The sequence below is a fragment of the Hypanus sabinus genome, unplaced genomic scaffold (assembly GCF_030144855.1).
Source record: "Hypanus sabinus isolate sHypSab1 unplaced genomic scaffold, sHypSab1.hap1 scaffold_1195, whole genome shotgun sequence".
Classification (NCBI taxonomy): Eukaryota; Metazoa; Chordata; class Chondrichthyes; order Myliobatiformes; family Dasyatidae; genus Hypanus; species Hypanus sabinus.
This window is the reverse complement of record NW_026779256.1, coordinates 20,723-46,636: the sequence shown is the minus strand read 5'-3', so window position 1 is coordinate 46,636 and position 25,914 is coordinate 20,723. Positions and strand designations below refer to the sequence as shown.

General features: G+C 44.2%; 1 protein-coding gene across 7 annotated transcripts in view; it reads right to left on the bottom strand.

Moving 5' to 3' along the window:
- Window positions 1–20,350, bottom strand: part of LOC132386546 (NACHT, LRR and PYD domains-containing protein 3-like) — a 102,543-nt gene extending 82,193 nt beyond the window's left edge. For 3 of the 7 annotated variants that reach the window (XM_059958818.1, XM_059958823.1, XM_059958817.1), the window contains exons 1-3: window positions 20,183–20,350; window positions 16,470–16,638; window positions 2,683–2,849 (exon numbers count right to left, since the gene is read on the bottom strand). The gene's annotated coding sequence lies outside the window, so the exon portion shown is untranslated. The remainder of the gene's footprint in view (window positions 1–2,682; window positions 2,850–16,469; window positions 16,639–20,182) is intronic. The other 4 variants (XM_059958820.1, XM_059958822.1, XM_059958821.1 and 1 more) reach the window with 3 other exon arrangements.
- Window positions 20,351–25,914: the final 5,564 nt, after the last annotated feature.

The window sequence follows — 25,914 nt, the reverse complement described above, 5'->3', positions numbered from 1 at the left end:
GAGTTGTGGTTCTCGGTTTATATATAATAGCCTAATATTATATTACACATGATTTTGACAGTGTATATAATTTTCTTTGTTTGTACGTTTATTCTATTATGTATTTGATATAACTTCACCTCTGATTCGTATCTATTCATATAAATTATTTAATCAATAAAGAAAGATTGAAAATAATGGTAAATGCAGCGTATTAAACGGCGCTTACTTCTGGGGAGGGTAGCAATGGCAAATTTAGATAAAATACTGAAGTGCAGAGACATAACATTGTCTGCGAAGGACCGTAGAGTCAAGTATATAGTATTTCCAGTTGTGATGTAAGGCTGTAACAGCTGGAGTATTAATAAGGCTGAATACAAAATAATCAACGCCTCTGAACTTGGATGTTGGGGGAAAGAGTTCGTTGGACAGCAAGAAGATCCAACAAGTCAATACTTGGAGAAATACGCCAGACTGCTCACTGGGAAGCTTGAAAAGCTCAATTATTTTGACCACATCATGAGGGGACTGGATTCCTTGGAGAAGACTCTCATGTTCGGTAAAACAGAAGGCAAAAGAAGGAGAGGATGGCAGAGGCTACGATGGATAGATAATAATATTCAGGAAATGCCTATACCCTTGGGGTATCTTAGAGAGGCAGTCTCCAGTAAAGAGGCTTTGTGTGCAGTAATGCTGTTGTATTTGGCTGTGTTCATGTGTTTTCATGTATGTTTTGAATGTCTACTAAACTTGAACATAAATTGGACAATGATTGTATCATAAACAAAAAAAAAGAATGAATATAGATGTTTTCAGTCAATAACAGACTTGTAAGTGTTGCATTTTGTCCCTAATGCAGACAGGGAGCAGCCATACTCCAAGCATCTGACCACACAACACCCACTGGGGCAGCCTGCTGGCCCGAGGTGTGTCTGTTTACTCCGCCGTTTAAACCCAGACACCTCAAACAAAAAGCAGCCACCGGGTCCCTCCAGCCCAACGTGTCAGATAGTAAGATCGTGACTTGCTGTTAAAATCACCCGACTCCGCACTTGCAGGCAACACTTTATTGGTGTCCACTAAAAATATGCTGAAGCCTTCTCCATCCGAGCTCATTCTGAGGAGATAAATCCCCTGAACTCCCACTTCAGTCCATTGCCCTGACAGCTCCGCCAACTCCTTGTTAAGGAAACTCCTAAATGACGAAGCCCATATCCCTATTGGTTGGTATGCTAAATTGGTATTTGGTTTCACCAATGAGAGACAAGTAAATGTCACGTCACTTCACGAGAGGTACCGGTCACGCGCAGCATGCTTAAATCTTCTCATCGTCAGCCCGAGGGTGACGAATTTCCGCGAGAGGGCGCGCGTGGGCAGTGGGCGGGGCGGTGAGCTGGTGTGCGGTAGATGGGGAGACTGTAGAGTCAGTAACAGGGAACGGGGAGCGCGTCCCTCGGTCCCGTACAATGCGGACCAGCTCACCAATTGTGTCATGGTCGATCTGCAACCTGCTGGGATACAACATTAACACACAAATCTCGATGTATATACTTAATCAATGTATGGTTTCTTTTCACTTGAACTTATATTGGCTTACACTAATTAAACTGTCAGAACTTTTCTAATCAACACACCAAGTACATAAGTGGACCACTCGGCCTACCGAACCTGCTGCTGATCTGATTTAAACTTTCGTTACGCATTCTCCCATGTTCATTTCGTTAACACTTCAAACCCACTCTTCATAAACAAACAGAGCTTTGAATGGAATAAAAGGCTTTAATTTCTCTGGGCAGTGAGCAGAAAGAGTTCCTAACTCCCGCGATCAATATTGGCAAAAGAATAGGAGGGTAAGAGGGTGAGTGGGGAGGGGGAGGGGAAACTGTTGCTGCTTTTCACTACACGATGCCCTCTCCATAGCCAATCTTTCCACAGTTTCTCTGAACATTGCATCTACCTTTATATCAACTCCTCCATCATCTGACCCAACACGCTGCTTCCCATACTGAGTTTAAACTGACTCCGGCAGCTCCAGTAGTCTTGGCTGCAAGGACATTCGTTCATCTCAAGTACAGGTATAACCCATGGCTTTGGTACAGGATCAAATGGGAACATTGCAAAACCTATTTCTGCTTAATCACAGATTCATAGGTTCTGACAATTTATTGGTAGAAAAACACGATGACGACAGGGTATGTAAATTTAAATTATTCGTTGGCATTTGCTAGTTCAGACTGAATGAAATGTGGTGCTGGGACATTTGGCTTCAAGATGGTTTGCTCCTAGCAGAGGCTTGCACGACGATATACTCGAGGGCAAGTATATCATTGCAGCTTGCAATAGACAGAGGAGTCAATGACATGTTCCTGTAGTTCATGGTAACTCCACATTTCTGCATTCACTGGAGCCGGAAGCGCTGCGGTGTCTTCTAAAGGGAGAAAATTTTCAACGCATTTTGAGATGATTGGGACCTAACACAGACAAGCAAGGAAACATCAGACCAGATAAAGAGTTTGAAATGAGCAAATAATGTGAGGAATATGCATGGCTTCACAGAGCTGATGCTGACAGCGCATCAGTAGATCTGGAATGATTGCAACTGGCACTTCTACATTTATTCCGCATCACTCCAGCTATTTCCTCTTTTCCTTGGTACAGAAATGTAATTTCTAAAGGAGTAGTGTTTGAGTAAATGAGACACACCAAACTTTCTCCTGACTTTCAATGGAAACTCTGAGTCAGAAGAGTTCTGTCGAATTGATGATCTCCGTCCTCGGGCTGGTTCACTTGTTGCTGTTGCCTCGTTTTCAGTTCTGGTTCGCTTCCAGTTGTGGGCATTTCTTCCAATAACCCTCTCACCGGAGATCTAACTTCAATAAAAGAAGTAATGAAGTATGTTACTAAAACAAACGAGAACAAAGCGTTAACCTGACATTTAAATTTTGAGCGCATATGTCATGATCCGAGTGAAGAAATCTGTAACTGTTCCTCAAACTTTACAAAGCCTGATATGGGATACAAAGGAACACAGACAAAATGCTGGAGGAACTCATCAGGCCAGGCAACATCTGGATGTCAATGCTCCTCTCTTCCAGCTGCCTAGTTCCTCCAGTATTTTGTGGGTGTTGCTTGGATTTCCAGCAGCTGAAGATTTTCTCTTGCTTGTGATGGAATACAAGGAAGTCATCATTCAGTCATAGTATAAGATACAAGTCATAATATATAACAGGAGAATTATGTGATAAAGTCATTCTAGTCTTCTCCATAATCAATCATGAAGGATTATTTTCCAACACCGTATTCCTGCTTCCTGCTATAATTCTCAACCAATTTAGAAATCCAGAACATGAATATACCCAACGATAGCCTCCACCACTGTTCGTGGTGACAAATTCCACAGATCAAACAACCTTTGGCTGAAGTAATGTCTCTCATCTCAGTTTTAAAGTGACGCTTCTTTATTCTGAGGCTGCACTCTCAGATCCCAGACTCTCCGTCTAATCCAGACACCCTCTCCATTCCCACTTCATGCAGGCTTGTTGTTATTCAGTTGGAAAATATTCATCCGCGCCGTAACTTCAACCCCCACCCCCCAACCAACCCTAGATATGGGGGGGGGGGGTGATTTACTTTTCAGCTGGTTTGGCACACCATTGTGGCCGAAGGGCCTGTTCCTGTCATGTTCTGTTCTATCTTCAGCATCCTGAGTTTCTGTTTGACTCCCACTGGCCGATAGACAGGTGAGAGTGAGGGGAAATTTCCAATTGTGAATTGATTTCCAAAACCCCGGTCTATTTCTACTGGTGCAAACACAAAACAGCCTATTTAATCACAGCCTCTTCCTGTGAGGGATGGAATGGGAACTCATTCTCTGCTTTGCTTCCAAAGAGACTTCAGAACTAAACATCTGGGCACAGAACAGAAATACTCACTCAACATCTCATAAACCCTGACAACTTGATTCCCTGATTCATTTTATCTGGTTCAAGACATGTGTGGTATTCCAGGATCCAACCTCAGAAGGTCACAGCCCGCACATCTTTTCCACATCTCACACTGGGTGTTCCCGCATCTCACTCTGAGAGATTCACGCTACTAATATCCAGCCACCTGAGACGTCTGCTTAATTACGGAAGGAGTAACATCCAGCCGCATCTGTAAAAGCACCAACGTGGACCGAAGCCCAAACACTGCCAGTCCCATATTCCTGGAAACCACATCCCAAGATTGCATCGCAAGCACCAACTCTCCCAGGACTCTTTGCTGCCGGTAATATGCGGCAGTGTCTCAGCTAATCCCAATTCAAAAACTTACACTCCCACACCAACCCGTGACAGAACTGGAGCCTGATGATCCTCTTTCTAGACGGGGATTAGCTGTAAAACATGGGCCTTGGACCACAAAGAGGGTGCTGATACATTTTAGCTTGTTCCCACAGTTACATTGAACACAGTTGTTCATTATTTTATTGAGTGTGGTGTAGCACAGGTCAATTAGCAGCCACTTTCCCCGTCGTGTAACAGGAAGAAAATGTTTTAAATATAAAATTGAAAATATAGCATTGGTAACTCAGTACAGCAGATTTAATTTTGTTCTTTTGATGCAGAAATGATTGACTGACTGCAAGATGTTTGACACACTGAACAGAATTGCATAAATACAATCCCTACAATCTTCTTCATTCCATCCCGGACAGTAAACGCTCGAAGCATCCTCGTATCTGAGGCCACTCTCTCTCCGCTGGGAGTCAGCAACCAGAGAGCGAGAAACATGTTCAACACTCTCTGCAGCTCTGGTGAGCCGTTGCCCTGGTGACGGAGGAAGTGACTCGCAAAGATAACCGAGCGGGGAAACAACAAACTCAGTGTGACACGTTCTCGGTTTCATTGTGAAAAAGGTGAACTGAACATTCAGCCTTTTTGTAATGGTGATACTAAAATTCCAGTGGTTGTATTCACCCTTTCTGGGTGCATTCAGTAGTTTCATGGTAGTTTCAGCTCTACAGAGCTCTCAGAAGTGCAGACGCTGGTCCAAAATAAAATCACATTGTTGGATTCGACCTGTCGATTGTGTGTAGAAGTTTCAATTGGGATTCACAGAGCCCTTGGAGCACAGACACAGGACTGTTAGCCCATCCAGTCCGTGCCATGTTCGGTGTGGTTCCATCTCCCTGCACCCAGACCATAGCCCTCTATCCCTCCCTCATTGATATACCCACCCAAACATCTCTCAAATTCTACAATCGAGCCTCCATCTCTTACTTCTGCTGGGAGTTGGTTCCGCATTCGCACCACCCTCTGATTGAAGTAGTTCCCCTTCAGATTCCCCATAAATGTGACACTTTTTGCCCTAAATCCATGATCTTACCCAACCTGAGGGGAAAAGTCCTACCTTTATTCACCCTATTTATACCATCATAGATTTCTATATCTCAAGCGGGGGTTCCCAAACTGGGATCCATGGACCTCTGCTTTAATTGTAGGGGCAAATGACATAAAAAAAGTTGGAACCCTGCATATACCCCATCATTTCTCTGTATTCCAGGTAATCAAGTTCTAACCTGTTCAACCTATGACTATAATGATATTCTGAAAAACCAGCAATGTCCGTGTAATTTTCCATTCTCTTTTTCACGCCTATCGATATCTTTCTTCCCAGCAGCTGAACGGAACTGCACACAATTCCGCAAATTTGGAAATCACGGTGTCTGTTACAACTTTAGCATTAATATCCCAACCACTCTTCTTAATAACCTGCGTTATAAAGGTCAAGATGCCCAAAACTCTCTTTACGACTCTGGTGCTAACTTAAAGGAATTGTGGATCTGTAACATCCACGCCAGGACAATTAGGCTCCAAACAGTCATTTCCCCCAAGTAGTGAGCCTGATCAACACCTATACTCATAACCCACCCTCCACACCCTACCCACTACTAGTTTCCTGACAGTTCTAGGCACTTCTCTGCCTAAAGTAACTTTATGGACAGACAATCAATATCAGTCTCCATATCTTCAGATTCCCCTGTGCCTATCGTCACTTTAGGGACATACAATCAATGTTTTAAGCATTCATATTTTATTTGTATTATTGTGGTCTCTGTCATTTTGTTGTTGTTTTTTTTTCTCTGTGTCCTGCTTCGAACACAGAGTAACAATTATTTTGTTCTGCTGTACTGGAATGACATTATGCAAGCTTGAATCCTGAACCCTTGGAAAAATAATATGACCAACCACATTATCTATACTCCCTCTTGATTTCCTAAACTCCTACAATGTCACCTCCATTCTCCTCTGGAATGAAGATCCAGCTCGGCCAACCACTTCCTATGACTCGACCCTATAGTCCAGGCAGCATCTTCAGCAATCTCGTCTGCAACCTCTCCAGACTGATAATATCTGTACTACAGTAGGGTAAACACAACTGTACGTAATACTTTGTGTATCCGCACCAAAAAATTATATAAACACAATATAATACCCATAATCCAGAACTCAATACCCTAACTGATGGCCAGCATTATTAAAACCCTCTTGTTCACCCTCTATACTTGCACGTCCACTTTCAGTGAACTGTACTCTTTTCACCCCAGGTCGCTCTGTTCCACAACACCCGAAGTCCTCCTGTTCACTATACCAATCCTACCTAGTTGACTGTCCAAAATGCATCATCTCTCACTTGACCAAGTTCAAAACCATTTGCCATTCCTCAGCCCATCTCAGAAGCTGACCAAGATGTCTTTGAAATTCAGTGTCAGCTGTTGCCATAACAACCAGTCTCCCGAATTTAGTCTCCCTGTATACCCATGGCTGTGTCGCCACCCACAGCTCTAATCTGCTAATGAAATTTATCGACGACACCGCATAGATTGGCCTCCTCTCAAGCAATAACGAGGTGGCCTACAGGGAAGAGGTCATCTCTCTGACACAGTGGTGGCAAAGTAACAACCTTCTGCTCAATGTCGCAAAAACAAAGGAGCTGGTTGTGGATTACAGAAGGAATGGAGACGGGTAAACCCCTATTGACATTAGTCGATCTGGGGCTGAGTTAGTGAACAGCTTTAAGTTCCTCGGCATCCCCATCACCAAGAATCTCACACTGTCTGTTCACATCAGCTGTGTGGTGAAAAAGGTACAAAAGCGCCTCAGACGGTTGAGGAAGTTCGGTATCATAGAACATAGAATAATACAGCACATTACAGGCCCTTCGGCCCACAATAATGTGACGACCATCAAACCCTGCCTCACATATACCCCCCTCCAGCTTAAATCCCTCCGTTTACCATAGTTGTCTCTTAAACTCCACTAGTATATTTGCCTCCACCACTGACTCAGGCAGTGCATTCCACGCACCAACCACACTGGGTAAAATACATTCCTCTAATATCCCCCTTGAACTTTCCTCCCCTTACCTTAAAGCCATGTCCTCTTGTATTGAGCAATTGGTGCCCTGGGGAAGAGGCGCCGGCAGTCCACTGTGTCTATTCCTCTTAATATCTTGTACACCTCTATCATGTCTCCACTCATCCTCCTACTCTCCAAAGAGTAAAGCCCAAGCTTCCTTAATCTCTGATCATAATCCATACTCTCTAAACCAGGCAGCATTCTGGTAAATCTCTTCTGTACCCTTTCCAATGCTTCCACATCCTTCCTATAGTGAGGCGACAAGAAATGGACACAGTACTCCAAGTGCGGCCTAACCAGAGTTTTATAGAGCTGCATCATTACATTACGACTCTTAAACTCTATCCCTCGACTTATGAAAGCTCACACCCCATAAGCTTTCTTAACTACCCTATCTGCCTGTGAGGCAACTTTCAGGGATCTCTGGACATGTACCCCCAGATCCCTTTGCTCCTCCACACTACCAAGTATCCTGCCATTTACTTTGTACTATGCCTTGGAGTTTTTCCTTCCAAAGTGTACCATCTCACACATTTCCGGGTTGAACTCTATCTGTCACTTCTCAGCCTACTTCTGCATCCTATCAATACCTCTCTGCAATCTTCGACAATCCTCTACACTATGTAGAATATCACCGACCTTTGTGTCGTCTGAAAACTTGCCAACCCACCCTTCTACCCCGACATAAAGGTCATTAATAAAAATCAAGAAACGTACAGGTCGCAGAACCGATCCTTGTGGGACACCACTAGTCACAACCCTCCGATCTGAATGTAATCGCTCCACCACGATCTCTGCTTTCTGCAGGCAAGCCAATTCTGAATCCACCTGGCCAAATTTCCCTGGATCCCATGCCGTCTGATTATCTGAATAAACCTACTGTGTGAACTTGTCAAACGCCTTACTAGAATCCATGTAGATCACGTCCACTGCACTACCCTCATCTATATGCCAACACCCCTAAATCAGAAGAAGTTTTTTTTTATGGGGGCACAACTGAGAGCATCCTAACTCGCTGCATCACTGCTTGGTATTGGAACTGTACATCCCTCAATCGCAGGACTCTGTAGACAGTGGTACGGACAGTCCAGCACATCTGTAGTTGTGAATTTCCCATGATTCAGGACCTTTACAAGGACAGGTGTGTAAAGAGGGCCCGAGAGATCATTGGGGACCAGAGAAACCCCAACCACAATCTATTCCAGCTGCTACCTTCTGAAAAAATGCACCGCAGAATAAAAAACCAGGACCAACGGGCTCCGGAACAACTCCTTCCACCCGGCCATCAGACTAATTAACTCACGTTGATCTGTGGTAATCTATATTATATGGAATGTTCAAATGATTTTAAATTATAAATTACTTTGTTTGCACATCGCACATTTAGAGACGTAACGTAAAGATTTTTACTCCTCATGTATGTGAAGGATGTAAGAAATAAAGTCAATTTAGTACAATTCAATTCAAATTTGCTAATCGTGCCTTGTACATTCATGTACAAATCAATGGCATGAATAATGAATTACAGAGGTGTCGACACTGACACACACATTCGACTCTCTACAGGCCTCCATTCGCTAAAACCATCTTCAATCATCTCCCTCTGTTTCCTGTTCTCGATCCCGGTGTGAATCCACCTCGCCAGCTCCCCGTGAATCCCACGTGACTGAACCTTCCCGATCAGCTGCCATGCGGGATCTTGTTACAGACTTTACCAAAGTTCAGATGAACAACATCACTGCCCAACTTCACCCAACTACCTAGTTAACTTTTAAATAATCTCCAAAATACTTCACAGATGTGATGGCCTATTGGGCAGTGTTGATGGTGATTTCCCCATAACCAATGTCCAACATCCCGGGATTTCAGCTTCACTGCAGACTGAGAAAATTCCGATCCCAGCTGCAGAATTACCAACCTGGACAGAAGCCCGTATACTGCCAGTTCCATATCCTCAGAGTCACCGGCCCAATATCATCACCCATGCAAAGACGCTTTGGTGCCGGCGATTTGCCGTGGTGTTTCTGCCATTTCCCATTCACAAACTGAGGTGGAATTGGAACCTAATGACCCTCTGCCGGGGCCGGTGCTCAGGCTGGTTCCCCGGTCTGTATAGAGAATGCGGGTACACTTCAGCCTGACACCAGAGGCTAAACCGAACACATTTGATCACAATCTTCCTGCTGTGTGGGATCTTGCCCAGCACAGCTGGCTGCCATGTTTCCTGCAGTGTAGCAGGAACAAAATGTAAAATTATAAAGTAGGAAATGCTGGGAACTCAGTACATCAGACTACATCTCTGAAAGGACAAATGGTGGAAGACCCAGTTCCAGAACTGAGACTGTCCAAAATGCGGCCGATCTGCTGAGCGTTTCCAGTATTATCTCCTTAAATTTCCTGCAACTGTAGTATTTTCTCCATCTTCATTTTAATGCACAGATAGTAACTGATTGCCACCCTAGACTGTAAATACCACCCCACCCCAACTAATTTGTTAGTTCTGAGTTCATTCTGACCCTGGTGTAACACATCCTATACAGTCAATAGTCACAGCATCCTTTCCTCCCACTATCATTCTGTTACATTTGCTCCCGAGGCCACTGTCTCTACGCTGAGAGGCGGTGACCACAAAGCGATAAAAAGTGCAACACTTGCTTCAGCTCTGACGGGCCGTTACCCTGGAAACAGAGGAAGTGGCTCCCTGAAAATAACCGAGAAAGGAAATAACAAACTTAACATCAGATGCTATGAGTTCAATTATGACAAAGATTAACTCTGCAGCCATTTTGTAACGGTGAAACTAAAATTGAAATGGCTGCAATTACCCTGCCACGTGCTGTGTTCAATTAAACTTCTGGTAGTCCTGTCTATATAAAAATATCCTGGAAAAGATGCAAAACAAAATTTCACAATGAAGACAAAGTTTGAAAGAGAGATTGCTGAAATCTATCATTGCGGCATTGGGATACAGACTGGACAGAGGTCGAACAAGATGGTTGATATATATCATTGAGGTGATGGGATACAGGCAGGGCCGATGTTGAACAAGTTGGTTGATATATCTCACTGAGGAGGTGGGATATAGGCTGGACAGAGGTTGAACAAGATGGTTGATATATATCATTGAGGTGTTGGGATACAGGCAGGGCAGATGTTGAGCAAAATAGGCAGGGGATGAGCAGATTGAGCCTGATGGGAGAAGAGGATCAAGGGCAATCTCTGATGGTCCTCCAGCAGTACACAGATCCTGAGATAATAGTACATGCTAGGAGATAACAGATTCCAATATAACAAAGCCAGAACAAACAATAAGAATTTTGGTATACTTTTCAACTCTACACACTTTATCAATGCACCGCAGAAAGTATCCCATCCTGATACTTCACATCTTCATATGGCTACTGCTCTTCCTTTAACTGAACGAAATAGCGGAGAACTGTGGACACAGCTGTGTACAACATAGAAACCAACCTCCCCTCCATGGAGTCAGCCTATACTTCCCAGTGACGGTGTCAAGGGCGGTGTCCATTCTGCTGTTATAAGCAAACTGAATGTTCCCCAGTGTGATGAGATGGACTCCTGACCCCACAGTCTAACAAGATGTGACCTTGCATCACATATCTACCTGCAGTGCAGTTTCTCTGTAACCAGAATGAGTTGTTACATTCTGTTTTTGTTTCACCTTATATCACCTCAATGTGTTGTTGTAATGTATTGATCTGTGGGGATGACACCAAAGACAATGTTTCACTGTACATTGGTAACATGTAAAAAGAAGATTCCCCATTTTAATCGTGGGGAAATATTAGACAGCCTGGGTTGCTCCTTTAGAAATTCCGGAAGGAGTGTACAGATTTCTGGGAAACTCAGATACATGAAAAAAAACTTAATTCTCCCATTAATAGGGCCACACATCGGGAAACATTGGCTGCATGCTGTCAAGTCGCAGAAATAGAAGAAGATGATGTAAACTTCCCAGTTCTCCCCAGAGGACGTGAGAGATCTGGATCTCACTGTCCTGTCTGAACGGGGAAGATGAAACTACCCATACATGAGGAGCAGTGTCCCGAGGGTGCGATTACTCTGTTTAACCCTCCGTCTGCAAGGACACAATGTACCGAACGTCCGCTTCCAGTGTGCTGGAAATATGTAAAACAATTATCGACCCCAGACATCGATCCAGGTGAAGACTAGATCCACTACCGGGCTGAGTGATGGAGGTAAAGTTCCCCAGGTACAACTTAACGGATGGGCTTAGTCCTGACATCGCTCCTGGGACCAGAACACCAGGGGCTGAGCGGCAGTTCATGTCAGACGGTTTTGTGTGAAGGTCCCATAACCAGAACGACCACAACAGGTTGTATCCAGGAAGTGGGACGAGGCCGCCAGTTCGAGGAAATTTATGGGACTCACTTCCTAACATCAGGTTCCCCCCTGCCCCAGTAGTCACCGATGGGAAATTGTCAGTCGCGTTCACCCCGAGTGACCAGCCTCAATACTGACCGATGAGAACTTGATCAATTTGTCCCGCAGACAGTGATCGGTTCACTGGCTCCCAGTCGACGATCCCCTTCAACAGAGAACGGAAAGAAAACCCCAGCCCATCCGGAGACTGTGAGAGTGGGGGCGGGGCCTCGGAAGTGAAAACCTCAGATGCTGCAGATCTGCATTTGAAATGGGAGCGAGAACCTGGATTATGTGACGGGTGGAGGGTCTCCCGTCTGAACTGGCGACTACGTTCCTGGCCCCTCACACACTGCCCGACCGACCTGCCGCATTTTACACGTTATTTCATATTTACACCAGTTACATTTTTAATTTTTCCCTCTGTATCTTCCCGTCCCCATTGCTCCACCTCCCGGTTCTCAGAGTTACGGGCTCGATTCCCATCCCGGTCCGACGTAAAATTCCCACCCGAACAGGAATTGTGCAGGTTTCATTGGAATCACACTATTTTCTATCCACATCCATCCGGAGCTTCACTGGACAAGAACACTGAAACATCAAGTGAGAATCCGCTGGAGGTGGTCATTTAGCCCCTCAAACCATCAACAAGATGATGGCTGCTCTCCCATCTCAGGCAAATGTTTCTGCCCGATCCTCATTTCCTTGATCCCTTCAGTCTCCACACATTTGCCAGTCTCTGTTTTACGTGAGGATGATCATTGAGTCTTCACCGCCCTCTGTGGTGGGGTTTTTCAGACATTCACCACCCTCAGAGTGGAGGCATTTCCTCTCATCTCAGTCCATCCCCTTTTTCAGAGACTGGGCCAGATGGACTGCATCCCAGCTCACTAGGTTTTTTAATCCTCCATGGAATTAATTTCCATCTTCTGCAGCCCCGTGTTGTCCCAACCACTCACCTTCCACTCATGTCATTATTTCCACCTTCCCACCTCCCCCTCACCTGGATCCACCTCTCACTCCCCAGCTCTTGCCCCATCCCCACCCCTCACCTCTTTTCTCTGACTATTTCCTGTCCACTCTCAGTCCAGAGGGAGGGTCTCGGCCCGAAATGTTGACGGTCCATTTCCCTCCACAGATGCTGCCCGACCCACTGAGTTCCTCCGGCAGTTTGTTCTTTGGTCTGTATAACCCGTGTTAGTATGGGGAGCGGGATTTTACACCATATTCCAGGTACAATCTCAACAAAGTCCAAATAATCGTTAAAGTCATTTTCACTCTTATACCTAATAACTCTTACAATAAATACAATGTCAAGACAAGTCACTTTTATTGTCATTGCGACCATAACTGCTGGTACAGTACATAGTAAAAATGAGACAACGTTTTTCAGGACCATGGTGTTAATTACAAAAACTAGACTGAAGTACGTAAAAAAACAACACATAGCAGAAAAAAAAAACAAACACAACAACGACACCAGACTACAGACCTACACAGGACTGCATAAAGTGCACAAAAACAGTGCAGGCATTACAATAAATAATAAACAGGACAATAGGGCAAGGTGTCAGTCCAGGTGCTGGCTATTGAGGAGTCTGATAGCTTGGGGGAAGAAACTGTTACATAGTCTGGTCATGAGAGCCTGAATGCTTCGGAGCCTTTTCCCACACCTTCTACCCAATGTACCTTCTACCTCCCTCCCTACCCACTGCACCTCAGTCCCTCACCATTAAACACACAGTTTTTGTTTCTCCTACAGAACTGGGTGATCTCACACTGGGCTCCAGCTGACCTGTTGCTCCCACTCACTCCTTTTGCCTCCGTCTGCCTGAAACCTCTCGACAAAAGACACAGAACATTGAACAGTACAGTACCTGAACATGCCCTTCGGCCCAAAATGTTTTGCTCAGCTAATTAAATTAGGAATCAAATGGCCAAATAATCCCTTCTGCTGACATAATGTCCACAGCTTCCTCACATCCAGGTGCTGATTTAAATATCTCTTAATATTGTGTCTGCCAGAACCATCACCCCGGCAGCACATCATAGCAACCCTCCACTCTGTCTGGTAAAAACACTTGTACCTCACATCTCCTTTCAAACTAGCCGCTCTCACATCAAATACATGGCCTTTTGTATTAGACATTTACAACCAGGATAAAAAAATATTGTCTGTCTTCTCTATCTATGCCTCTCATAATTTTATACACCTCCATCATCTCACCCTAGCCTATATCACTCCAGAGAAAACAACCCAAGTTGTTATAGCTCATGCCCTCGAATCCAGGCAATATCCTGGTAAGCCTTTTCTGCACGCTCTCCAGGGACATTGACATCCTCCCTGGAATGAGGCAGCCAGAAATGTATGAAATACTCCAGATGTGGCCAAACTCACGTTTCATGAAGCTGCAACATAACTTCCTGAATTTTGAATGCTATATCATGACTAATAAAGGCAAGCATGTCATTTGCCTTCTTAACCAGCCTGTCAATCTGTGTAGCCACTTTCAGGGGGCGATGAACTTGGGACTCCAAGATCCCTCTGTTCATCGACACTGTTAAGGTCTTGTACTTGACACTGTAGTATCTCTATCATTGGCCTAGCGAGCTGCCAAGATGATCATCACTAATCAAATCTCACAGAGATTTCTCAGGTCCTGTTGAATTTATTGCCAAGTGCACAAGTACGGGAAGGTACAGGTACAAAGAGACACCGATTTGTGGCAGCATCACAGGCAAGTACATTCAGATAACACACGGAACACAAATTATACGATTCTCTGTCAGTAACAATCTGTAAATATAAGTTTTATATCATTAACAATATGGAAACAAAAATGTATCAATAATCATAAATATACATTCTCTGTCATTAACATTATACAAATATACATTTTTTCCAAGAGCTGACTTGGAAATGTTTAATTTGGTCCCTCAGCCAAATTGTTGACACAGTTTGGGAACAACTGAGCTCCAAGCACTGGTCGCTAAAACACCAACTGGGACATCCTGTAGGGCCAAGAAGGGTCTGGTTATTCTTTCTCTTTAAACACAGGACCAGGAACAGGCCACTTGGCCCATCATGTCCATCCTGTAATTTAATAATACCCAACACCAGTCCATCCTTGCTCCCATCACCAATCCAATCTACTTTGCCCAGACCATTAGCCCCACTTGCAGGTCAACAGTCTGCCAGCAATTGTCCCCCAAAGTGGTGAATATCTCTGCTCGCCACCACCATGGCCTCAGACATTTCCACAGACGAGCCCCCTTGTCCCTTGTGTCATTGCTTCACACCAATGGGAAGAGAGTAATTCCTCTGTTGACTGTGGGGTGGGGTGGGTGGGTCAGACCATTGTTACCTCAGCCAGTAAAGTTCAACTGTTTCTGCGCCAGTGTGATGTAAGGAATTGCACACGCGATGTCAGATCCCAATGTGGGGAACCCACACATGACATCAGGTATGTGGGGGCGCAGAGTGACAGCACATGTGGGTGAGAACTTGTTTTCAAAAGTTGTTTACTGGACATTTTTAATGATTTCATGGGGATAATGAAGAAAGCATAACAGATGTCATCGCTGAACCCAGTGTTGTGTGAGGAAAAGTCCCCTGCCACATGCCCGGATTTGCCATGTTGTTGACGGAGTGGGCAGCATGGCCATTTTCTTGAATTGGGTCACAAAACCCCAAATGTTTCTGGGGAGGACTTTCCAGGGTGATCTGGTTTGGGTGGTTCAGCCAGTGCAGTAATCTACTGTTTACTATTTTCATAAACAATGGCTTGACTGATGTAAACCGGATTCGGCTGCAGTGTAAACACAGGAGTCTTTGTCTCCTGGTAAACCAAACACCCTGACAATGAGAACCACAGATACCCCTTCCTGTAAGTCAGTGTATCATTCAAACAGCTGTTTGCTGAGAGGAATGGTCATTGAAGTTCTCCCAGATATAGTTGAATAGAGTTCAGGGGTGTCACATTAAAAGGACAGGTCAGCCAGACCCTCTGTTTGGTCCATCTGACTAACCTTCCTGAACATTGTGTTTGTGACAGAGCCCCAGAGTCTGGGAACAGCTGAATGGCAGGAAGCAGGGGGTGATGCTGAGGGCAAACACGAGGAAATCTACAGATGCTGGAAATTCAAACACACACAAAAGGCTGGTAGAACACAGCAGGCCAGGCAACATCTATAAGGAGAAGCACTGTGGACGTTTCAGCCCGAGACCCTTCATCTCCTGTCCTGACGAATGGTCTCGGCCTGAAACGTTGACAGTGCTTCTCCTTTTTGATGCTGACTGGCCTGCTGTCTTCCACCAGCATTTTGTGTGTGTTGTTGAGAAAAGCTCAAGCAAGTTTGCAGCAAGTAATTTCAAAGTATTTTTTATTTGGAAAGATATTAAGTATAAACTCTCCCCTTCGTTTCCATCTCCCCACTCAGAAGTGACCAAAAGCTGCTTCACAGGATGGAAGACCTTGAAATGAACAAACACTGAGGGAATGTGAGTGAATTTAAAGAGCTGGGATACTGACAGCACATCACCAGAGCTGGAGTGATTGCAACTGTTCTGACAGAGGCATAACTGGTACTTTTGGGCACATTCGGTCTCACTCCAACTATATCCTACCTTCCTTTGTACAGGTATGTAATGTCTAAAGGACCAGTGTTTGAGTAAAGGAGACTCACCAAACTTTCTCCTGACTGAATTACTGGAGTCTCCGAGTCAGATGGGTTCTCTCCAGTTGATGATCTCCGTCCTCGGGCTGGTTCACTTGTTGCTGTTCCCTCGTCTTCAGTCGTGGTTTGCTTCCAGTTGTGGGCTTTTCTTCCAATAAATCTCTCACCACAGGTCTAACTTTAACATGAAAGATAATGAAGTATGTTAACAATACAAAGGAGGTCAAAACATTTCTGCTCACTGAAATCTAAAGATTGAAGACAAATATAATGATCTGAATGTTCCTAAATAAAAACTCACTGAAAGACATAAGTCACAGGAACCGAATGAGGTGATTTTATCCATCGAGTCTGCTCCACCATTCAACCATGGCTGATTTTATTCCAAAACAATATTCCTGCCTTCCTCCTGTAACCCTGAAGCTCAACTCAAGTCAAGTCATTTTTATTGTCATTTCGACCACAACTGCTGGCACTGTACATAGCAAAAATGAGACAACGTTTTTCCAGAACATGGTGTTACAGGACACAGTACAAAATCTAGATGGAACTACGTAAAAAAACAACACAAAGAGAAAAAAAACACACACAAACAACAACTACACTAGACTACAGACCTACACTGGACTGCGTAAAGTGCAGGCATTATAATAAATAATAAACAGGGCAATAGGGCAGTAAGGTGTCAGTCCAGGCTCTGGGTATTGAGGAGTCTGATAGCTTGGGGGAAGAAACTGTTACATAGTCTGGTCATGAGAGCCCAAATGCTTCGGTGCCCTTTCCCAGATGGCAGGAGGGAGAAGAGTTTGTATGAGGGGTGCGTCGGGTCCGTCATAATGCTGCTTGCTTTGTGGATGCAGCGTATAGTGTAAATGTCCGTTACGGTGGGAAGAGAGACCCCAATGATCTTCTCAGCTGACCTCATTATCCGCTGGAGGGTCTTGCGATCCGAGATGGTGCAATTTCGAACCAGGCAATGATGCAGCTGCTCCAATACTCTCAATACAACCCCTGTAGAATGTGATGAGGATGGGGGGTGGGAGATGGACATTCCTCAGTCTTCACAGAAAGTAGAGACGCTGATGTGTTTTCTTTGCTATGGAGCTGGTGTTGAGGGACCAGGTGAGATTCTCCGCCAGGTGAACACCAAGAAATTTGGTGCTCTTTATGATCTCTACTGAGGAGCTGTTGATGTTCAGTGGAGAGTGGTTGCTCCATGTCCTCCTGAAGTCAACAACCATCTTTTTTGTTTTGTTCGTATTCAGAGACAGGTTGCTGGCTCTGCACCAGTCCGTTAACCGCTGCACCTCCTCTCTGTAAGCTGACTCATCGTTCTTGCTAATGAGACCCACCATGGTCCTGTCACTGGCGAACTTGGTGATGTGGTTCGAGCTGTGTGTTGCAGCACAGTCGTGGGTCAGCAGAGTGAACAGCAGTGGACTGAGAAGGCAACCCTGGGGAGCCCCTGTGCTCAGTGTGCTGGTGTTGTAGATGCTGCTCCCGATCCGGACTGACTGAGGTCTCCCAGTCAGGAAGTCTAGGATCCAGTTGCAGAGGGAGGTGTTCAGACCCAGTAGTCACAGCTTTCCAATCAGTTTCTGGGGGATGATTGTGTTGAATGTTGAACTGAAGTCTATGAACAGCGTCCGAACGCATGTGTCTTTTTTGTCCAGATGGGTTAGGGCCAGGTGGAGGCTGGTTGCAATGGCGTCATCTGTTCAGCAGTTGGTACGGTATGCAAGCTGCAGGGGGTCCAGTGAGGGGGGCAGCAGGGTCTTGATATGCCTCGTGACGAGCCTCTCAAAACACTTCATGATGATGGATGTAAGTGCAACAGGGCGGTAGTAATTTAGTCAGGACGCTGAAGACATCTTCGGCATGGGAACGATGGTGGCGGCCTTGAAGCACGTTGGAACGGTGGCGCCGCTCAGGGAGATGTTGAAGATGTCAGTGAGAACATCTGCTAGCTGGTCTGCACATCCTCTGAGCATTCTCATTCTCTCCTCAGATTATCACTCATTGCCTCCAAAGGAACCCCAAAAACAAACAACTGAGACCAGACCAGAAACACTCTGTCAACACCTGATGAGCCCGAGCAGCCCGATCTCCAGATCCACTTCACCAAGGCCACAATCTGTGATCGGGTCACACAGCTGAACGTGACACTTACCGACCCCAGAATCCTCACACATCGTCCCCACATCAGGGATTCCCCCACAACCAATGTCCAGCAACCCGAGACTTCTGATTCATTATGGAAGGAGGAACATTCAGCCCCAGCTACAGAAGTACTGACCTGGTCAAATCCCAAATACTGACTATTCCATCTTCCCGGAGTCTACACCCCAGGTATACAGTCCAAACACCAATTTTCAGAGGACTCCCTTACTGCCGGTAACATGTGTCCGCCATTCAGAGTTCAAAGGCTGACACTCCTGCATCAACCGATGGCAGAATGGGAACCTGATAAACCTCTGACTGGGCCAGATATTGGGCTGGAAAACCTGGGCGCGGGTCACCAGCAGGCAGGGATACGTTTCACATTGTCTCCACCAGCTAAACTGAAAGCATTTTATCATTATCCGATTGTTAAATGAGAATTTGCCCAGTACAATTTGCCGTCGCATTTCCTGTAGGCTAACAGGAACAACAGGCTTTTCATTTCAAATTGAAATTAAATGCTGGAAACTCGGTACATCAGATTGGATCTATGGAAAGAGAAACTGTGGAAGACTCACTATCAGAATTGACGCTGCCCGATCTGCTGAACGGTTTCAGCATTTTCTCTTTTGACTTTAAATGATGCACAACTATTGACTGATTACAAGATGTTTGTGACGGCCTGAACGAAGTTGCACAAATTTAAGTCCCACATTCATTAGTTTTCTCTGCATTCCAACACAGGGTTAATGCATTCGACACAGTGAATGCTCACAACATCCTCCCCACCCACTATCAGTCTGTTACATCTGCTCCCGAGGCCACTAACTCTCAATGAGAGGAAGTGACCAGAGAGCGATAAAACTGTGCTCCACTCCCTGCAGATCCTGTGGCTGATCCTGGCAACAGGGAATTTGCCTCTCCAGACATGACCAAAACAGGAAATATCGGACTCAACTTTAAATACTGGGAGTTTCCGTCTGGCAAAGATTAACACAGCGGCCGTTTGGTAACTTTGAAACTAAAATTGTAGTGACTGCCTTTATCCTCCCTCATTCTGCATTAAATAAATCCTCTGGCAGTTCCAGGTAACAAACACTGATTTCAGAAATAACTCCGTGAGGCAAAAGACTTCACAATGAAGGCAACGGTAGAAGAGAGATTGTCGACATTTATCATCGAGGTGGTGGGATACAGGCTGGACAGAGGTTGAACAAGATGGGCAGGGATTAAGCAGATGGAACGGGGGGGGGGGGGGGGAGCAGGGATCAAGGACGATCACTGATGGCCCTCCGGCAATACACAGATACAGCATTAACAGTACACACTACTATGTGCTAAAATGACAAAGATAGAGCAACAGGAACTTTGGCATTTACCCTTCTCCCTGAACCAACTTTTATCAACACATCGTAGAAAATATCCCCAGGTTCGAGGTGAAGGTCTCACAACCCGGACAGACCCCGGTAGGTTTTGTTCAGGAAGCGGGGTGAGACCGCGAGTTCGGGGAAGTTACTGGGACTCACTGCCCAGCATCGGTCGGGACCGAACTCAATACTCACCGCATGGATCTTGTCGGTCCCGCTCCGCAGAGAATGATCCGACCGGCCCCCGCGGCTCGCCGCCCGAGGGGGCGAGGACCCTCTCCCGATCCGGATCCCGTGGACAATCCACCGCTCCAGACCCGCTTCAACACAAAGAAAAAAAATCACTGCCCAGCCCGGGAATGTGAGCATGCGCAGTGTGCTTATTGCGTCATCAGAGCGTGGGCGGGGCCTCGGAGACAAATCCGCAGATGCTGCCGATTCAAGTCAAGTCACTCTTATTGTCATTTCGACCATAACTGCTGGTACAGTACACAGTAAAAATGAGACAACGTGTTTTTTTTTCCAAGACCATGGTGTTACATGACAGAGTACAAAAACTGGACTGAACCACATAAAAAATAACACAGAAAAGAAAAAAAAACTACACCAGACCACAGACCTACCCAGGACTGCATAAAGTGCACAAAACAGTGCAGGCATTTCAATAAATAATAAACAAGACAATAGGGCAGTAAGGTGACTGTCCAGGCTCTGTGTATTGAGGAGTCCGATAGCTTGCGGGAAGAAACAGTTACATAGTCTGGTTGTGAGAGCCCGAATGCTTCAGTGCCTTTTCCCAGAGGGAAGGAGGGAGAAGTGATTGTATGCGGGGTGCGTGGGGTCCTTCATGATGCTGTTTGCTTTGCGGATGCCGCGTGTTGGGTAAATGTCCGTGATGGCGGGAAGAGAGGCCCCGATGATCATCTCAGCTGACCTCACTATCTGTTGCAGGGTCTTGCTATCCGAGATGTTGCAATTTCCGAACCAGGCAGTGATGCAGCTGCTCAGGATGCTCTCAATACAACCCCTGTAGAATGTGATGAGGATGGGGGGGGGGAGATGGACTTTCCACGGCCTTTGCAGAAAGTAAAGACGCTGCTGGGTTTTCTTTGCTATGGAGCTGCTGTTGAGGGACCAGGTGAGATTCTCCGCCAGGTGAACACCAAGAAATCTGGTGCTCTTAAAGATCTCCAGCGAGGAGCCGTCGATGTTCAGCGGGGAGTGGTCGCTCCGTGTCTTCCTGAAGTCAACAACCATCTCTTTTGTTTTGTTCAAATTCAGAGACAGGTTGTTGGCTCTGCACCAGACCGTTAGCCACTGCACCTCCTCTCTGTAAGCTGACTCGTCGTTCTTGCTGATGAGACACACCACGGTTGTGTCATTGGCGAACTTGATGATGTGGTTCGAGCTGTGAGTTGCAGCACAGTCGTGGGTCAGTAGAGTGAACAACAGTGGACTGAGCACGCAATCCTGGGGAGCCCCCGTGCTCAGTGTGATGGTGTTGGAGCGGCTGATCCCGATCCGGATTGACTTAGGTCTCCCAGTCAGGAAGTCTAGTGGACTGAACCATAAAGAGAAAGAGAGAGACTGGAAAAGCTGATCGCTTCAGTTAGTCGCAGCTGAGGCTTGGAACTCTCCTATGCCCACAAGAGTGGGTTGATCATCGGTACACGGAACCACAACGAATGTGTGTGGCTGTCACTTCGCATAATCCATAGGAGTGGCGTTTGGAATACATTGTGTTAACCCTTGCCTGGGTATGTTGTGTGGTAACCCCTGGAAGACGGTATTCCGTGACAGGTCACTTTCGCTGTAAACTGGTATGTGGACGGATTCAACGAATAAGAACATCGTCGACGGTTATTTTGATGTAACGGTCTTTTCTATACGTTTCATTCTGGATTACAAATATCTCTCTATTTGTTGTGTGCTAATCCGTCCACATACAAGTTTTTATATATTTTTCAAAATATACCTATCTTTTTAACTAAAAAAATTTCGATCAAATTGACTCACTTATTTCTTCCTTTATTTGGAACAATAAGAGACCAAGAATTAATAAGTATCATTTACACAAATCTGAAGAAGATGGTGGACTTGCACTTCCTAATTTAAGAGTATTATTGGGCTGTGAACATTAGACAATTCTGTTTTTGGTTATATTGTCTTGATAAGAACCAAAATCCATTATGGGTTGATTTGGAATTAAAAGCAGTTAAATAATTTCATTTAACTTCAATATTAGGAGCTCCATTACTTTTACATCTCTCTAAAATTCCAAATTTAAATCTTTACCCGGTTATTAAACAATCCCTACGGATTTGGGTTCAGTTTCGTTTCTTTAAAAAATTTAAACAATTTAAGATGACTAGTTTTTTACATCGAAATTTCTTATTTATACCTTCAACAACTGACCCCATTTTTCTCCTATGGAAAAATAAAGGGATCCATTCTTTTACAGATTTATTTTGTGATGGTCCATTATGATCTTTGAAGAGTTCATTAACAAATTTTCTCTCGCTCATACACATTTTTTTGCAATATGTTCAGTTTAGACTTTTTTACAACAATATTTACCTAAGATTCCATGTTTACAAGAATCTGATTTGTTGGATACAATTTTGAAAGTGAATCCCTTCGTGAAAGGTTCCATTGGCAGAATTTATAATTTATTTTTGTTACAAAACGAGAACCTATCACTAAAGATTAAACAAGATTGGGAGAGAGAACTTATTATGACCTTTGTTAATGAAGATTGGCTTCGAGTTTTGAAAAACATAAATTCTTCTTCTATATGTGCCAACCATTGTTTAAGTCAATGTAAAACTAGTCATCGTTATTATTTAACAAAGGAGAGACTATCTAAAATATTTCCTAGTATAGACAATTGCTGAGATAGATGTAGAACTGAAGTAGCTACTTTGTCACATATGTTCTGGTCATGTTCTTCATTAAAATAGTTCTGGAAATCTTTATTTTCTACAAGTTCTACAGCTCAGAAAATAAATTTACAACCTAATAGATTGACTGGTCTATTTGGAATAGTTCCACATCATATTCAGGGTATTTCATCTTCAGATCAACATGTAATTGCATTTGTTACACTACTGACAAGAAGGGCTACTTTATTAAAATGGAAAGATATTTCTTCCCCTACATTAATTGAATCGTTTTCTCAAGGAATGTTATGTCTTAGTTTGGAAAAAATATAAGTAGAACCTTTGATCCTCGATTCGAATTTGAGAGTTCTTTTGCCAAATATCATAATTTGAATTATGCTATATGGTTTCCTTCCATTATTTTATAAATATGAAATGACGGTTGATAGACAATAGACAATAGATGCAGAAGTAGACCATTCGGCCCCTCGAGTCTGCACCGCCATTCTGAGATCATGGCTGATCATTCACTATCAATACCCAGTCCCTGCCTTGTCCCCACATCCCTTGATTCCCCTATCCATCAGATATCTATCCAGCTCCTTCTTGAAAGCATCCAGAGAATTGGCCTCCACCGTCTTCCGAGGCAGTGCATTCCACACCTCCACAACTCTCTGGGAGAAGAAGCTCTTCCTCAACTCTGTTTTAAATAACTGACCTCTTAGTCTCAATCCATGCCCTCTGGTACTGGACTCTCCCAACATCTGGAACATATTTCCTGCCTCAATCCTATCAAATCCTTTAATTATCTTAAACGTTTCAATCAGATCCCCTCTCAATCTCCTCAATTCCAGCGTGTACAAGCCCAATTTCTCTGCGTAAGACAGCCCTGCCATCCCAGGAATCAACCTAGTGAATCTACGCTGCACTTCCTCAATTGCCAGAATGTCCTTCCTTAAACCTGGAGACCAAAACTGTACACAATATTCCAGGTGTGGTCTCACCAGGGCCCTGTACAAATGCAAAAGAACATCCTTGCTCTTGTATTCAATTCCCCTTGTAACAAAGGCCAACATTCCATTTGCCCTCTTCACTGCCTGTTGCACTTGCTCATTCACCTTCATTGACTGGTGAACTAGGACTCCTAGGTCTCTTTGCATTTCTCCCTTACCTAACTCGACACCGTTCAGACAATACTCTGCCCTCTTGTTCCAGCTTCCAAAGTGGATAACTTCACATTTATTCACATTGAATGACATCTGCCAAGTATCTGCCCACTCACCCAGCCTATCCAAGTCTCCCTGTATTCTCCTAACGTCCTCTTCGCATGTCACACTGCCACCCAGTTTAGTATCGTCAGCAAACTTGCTGATATGGTTTTCAATTTGATCGAAATTTTTTTAGCTAAAAAGATAGGTATATTTTGAAAAATATATAAAAATCTAGGTAAAATCATTTTCACAGCATGAATACGACCTATTAAAGAAAAAGTAAGTGGATTCCATCTAGAAAATTGTTTCATGAAGTCCATTAAAGGAACTATATTCGCTTTATAGAGATCTTTATATTTTTTAGTAACTATAATACCTAAATATCTAAATGCATTAACAGTTCTAAAAGGAATATCATTATATACACTAACAGGGACATTTAATGGAAAAATACTCTTTTATTCAAATTAAGTTTAAATCCAGAAAATTTAGCGAAATCTTTAAGTGTTTCCAAAAGATTAGGAATTGATTCCTCAAAATTGGAAATAAAAACCAAAAGATCATCTACATAAAGAGAAATCTTATGTATGGTTCCATTCATAGAGATACCAAGAATATTTTTAGCTTCACGTAGTGTTATAGCTAAAGGCTCCAATACAAGATTAAATAATAAAGGGGTTAAAGGACATCCCTGTCCAGTGCCACGAGAAAGTGAGAAAAAAAGAAGACCTGCAGTTATTAGGAATGATAAGCTCGATGGCGGCTTCCTGTCTGTGTTTAAAAGCCAAATGAATGATAAAATGGACTCGGCCTCACAATGTAACTCGACGTGACCCGGCACCATATGTCTGTCTGCACTGCACTTTCTCTGCAGCCATAATGCTTTGTTCCAGTTATTGTTCTGTCGTATATCAACTCAGTGAACTGTTGTAACATCGATCTGTGTGGATGGTCCGTCAGGCAAGATTTTCACTGTAGCTCAGTATATGATGATAATAAACGAATTCCCCATTTTAATTGTGTGGAAATATTAGACAGACTGAGCTACTGTTCTGGAACCACAGAAGGAAACTGAACTGTTGTCATTTCTGTGGAAAGGAAATAAATGGAAAAGGATTCAATCTCTCATTATGATCTGCAGTAACTGGGATCAGGTGACCGGTGGTGGGTCTCCCAGATCAATATCAGAATCGGGTTTAATAGCACCGGCATTTGTCATGAAATTCGTTGTCTCTGCGGCAGCAATAGAACCTGATTCATAACTATAGATTTTAACAATTATGATTTAATATAAGAATATAAATATTACATAGTTAAATTATATAAATAGTACAAAATGAAAAAAAAACGATGTAATAAACTATTTTAATTGTGTGGAACTTTTTGACTGACCGGGTTGTTGCTTTGGAAGTAGTGGAGTGAAGCTTAACTGAACTGTACACATTTATGAGAAGCTCAGAGAAATAGAAAAGGCTAAATTCTCACATAAATGGGTCAGACACCCAGAAACATCGGCTACACTTCAGCAGATAAAAACAGTGGAATGAAACATGCTGAAAATATTGCAGAAAAAAGCATACTGTCCACCACAACGAGAGGCCGTGAGAGATCCGGATCTCACTGCCTTGTCTGAACGGGGAAAGATGAAGCTACACGTATAGGTAGAGCAGTGACCCGCAGATGCTGCAGATCTGCGGTAAGACGTGAACAGGAAACGGGATCACGTGACCGCTTTGGTCTCCCACCGCAAGCAGACACTCCAGCTGCCCAATACTCTGTGGAAAGAGGCAAACTTGCCGCTCAGATCTCCTCTCACCTTAAATGTATTAGACATTTC